This window comes from Gossypium hirsutum, chromosome D08 (genome assembly GCF_007990345.1).
Source record: "Gossypium hirsutum isolate 1008001.06 chromosome D08, Gossypium_hirsutum_v2.1, whole genome shotgun sequence".
NCBI lineage: Eukaryota > Viridiplantae > Streptophyta > Magnoliopsida > Malvales > Malvaceae > Gossypium > Gossypium hirsutum.
The window spans coordinates 12,441,557-12,444,318 of record NC_053444.1 but is presented as its reverse complement, the minus strand read 5'-3'; positions in this window follow the sequence as shown (position 1 = coordinate 12,444,318).

Here is a 2,762-nt window from a genome sequence, read left to right as displayed (position 1 = left end):
ATTCAGGTTGCACCAGCACTGGCGCCTCAGTCAACAATGCCTTCAATTTCTCGAAACTTTGCTGACATTTATCGGTCCATTCAAATTTGACATTCTTCTGTAGTAACTTAGTCATAGAAGAAGCAATCATTGAAAATCCCTTGACAAAGCATCTGTAATACCCAGTTAAGCCCAGAAAGCTTCTAACCTCGGTCACATTCTTTGGTAGCTCCCAATCAACAATTGCTGAAATTTTGCTTGGATCAACCTGAATACCTTCACTTGAAACTATATGTCCCAAGAATCCAACCTCACGAAGCCAAAACTCACTTTTGCTGAATTTAGCATACAATTTCTTTTCTCTCATAATCTGCAATACAGTTCTCAAATGTTCTGCATGCTCAGATTCATCCCGAGAATAGATTAAAATATCATCTATGAACACCACCACGAATTTATCCAAGTACGGCCGAAAAATTCGGTTCATCAAGTCTATAAAAATAGTCGGAGCATTAGTCAACCCAAAAGGCATTACCAGAAATTCATAGTGTCCATACCTCGTTCTAAAGGCGGTTTTCGGCACATCAGACTCTTTAACTCTCAACTGATAGTAACCAGACCTCAGATCGATCTTGGAAAACACTGTTGCCCCTTTTAATTGGTCAAACAAATCATCAATTCTCGGCAAAGGATACTTGTTCTTTATAGTCACCTTATTAAGATGACGATAGTCAATACAAAGTTTCATAGAGCCGTCCTTCTTTTTCACAAATAACACAGGAGCACCCCAAGGAGAAAAACTCGGTCTCACAAATCATTTATCTGTCAACTCTTGTAACTGAGCTTTTAATTCTTTCAACTCAGTCGGAGCCATCCGATACGGTGCAATAGAAATCAGTGAACGCCGGTACTCCCATGGCACAGCGAAAATTAATAATAAAAAAATAATTCTGGCAATCCAACCCATGGATCCATGAGCGAGGAACGAATTGGGGTGAAATAATGGTTTCAAAATTACTGTAATTTCAATCTGAGTAGACAACGACGCCTCGGCAATGAGAACTCTGATCTACTATCGAACCAACCCGCAACCTTTTATGATTCTGACCTCTATGTAATCCACCCAGTTTGACAATGAACGGAAGAAAATCTCCAAAACTGTTTTGGAGAAAACTTTGCTTGACGGCTGCTAGACCTCACAAGCAAAAATACGTAATCTTTTTTAGGGTTTTTTTAACCGAAAATTATAACTATATTAATTATAACAAAGATTTCGGTAAACTATATTTATTTAAATTTATATACAAACCAAATTCATATATATATAGAACTGTGTTCTCATTATGTGTACAACATTCTTGTACAAATAATATGTTCGATATTTGATTGCCCAATTAAATTAATTCTATAATTAATTTAATTCATGTGACAACCAAACACAATACCAACTATGTTTTATTTCGTTCATTTCAACCATAGAGTGTGACCCTGTAAGTTCTTGTAACATTAGCAGTAATACTAGAACGATTCTAATGTTACAAACAATGAGTGGCATCTAGCAATGCATCATTCTTACCTAAGTTACAAGAAGTCATGATTCGACATAACCTTTTGTGATTAACCTTTCATGCATTAATCCTTAAGTCTTTTTATCTCTAGAATGGACACAAGTCATGGAATAGCCACACTTGCATAGTCCATCCCATGTTCCTTGATATCTTGAGTAGGCTATGATATACAAATAAGTATGACATCTCATATCAACTTATTTAAGCATGGCCATACATTTCTAGTCTCACTCAATCAAGTGGCCTAAAATATTACTCCCATTATATAGGAGGGACTTATCTTATATTGATCAATCATATCCCTCTACATAGATTGTGGTATATCCAACATCAGCCTTTATAGAACAACCAGTTACGGTGTACGTTTGACTGTATCAAAATATGCAACTCACGATGTTGGGATAATGATGACCTCAAGTCCGAGGATCATATACACATTAATCACTATGAGTAATGTTGTGACAATTACATAATAATCCAAGAAACATACTCATAGCGGGTCAGTCCAATATGTTGTTCTCTAACACACATATTCATGCATTGATTTTGACACTCCATATCAATGACAATTCTTTATCATCAATCAACTACATGTTAGCCTTAATGCATTATTGTTGTCCTAGCCAACAATAACACTTGACTAAGGACCTTTTAAGAATAATCATATTATTCTCAAGATATTATTATAAAAATAGTTTATTTATTACACAGAAAAGAAATTGAAATAATAATGGTAACGCCTTATATTAATAAACATGATAAATCAAGTATGTTATTAACCATCTCATTATTGATCTTTGGGCATACTCTTACATTACCCACATGGCCACGTGAGTTACACGGTTTGCCCACACAGTCATGTGTCCCACCCTCAAACAGCCTCAGCCATTTACACGATTAGGGGACACGGCTGTCTGATCCCTATTTACAAAATTTTCCATTATTTTGAAATTGTTTCAAATTGATCCCTAATCGATGCCGAGTTAATTTGAAGCTTTTGTAAGCTCGATTTAAACCTGAATTTGATTGTATTACATGTTATACTTGTTATATGTGATTAATTAATGTTATATTTTCCTGTAGTATCCTATTACTCGAGTTCGGCGATTGGACCAGGTAAGGGGTGTTACAATTAGGTTCGAAGAATAAGTCAGATGGGCAAGCCTTGATTTTAGTTGTTAAAGGAAGCAGCAGTCTAAGGATTCAAGTCAAAGA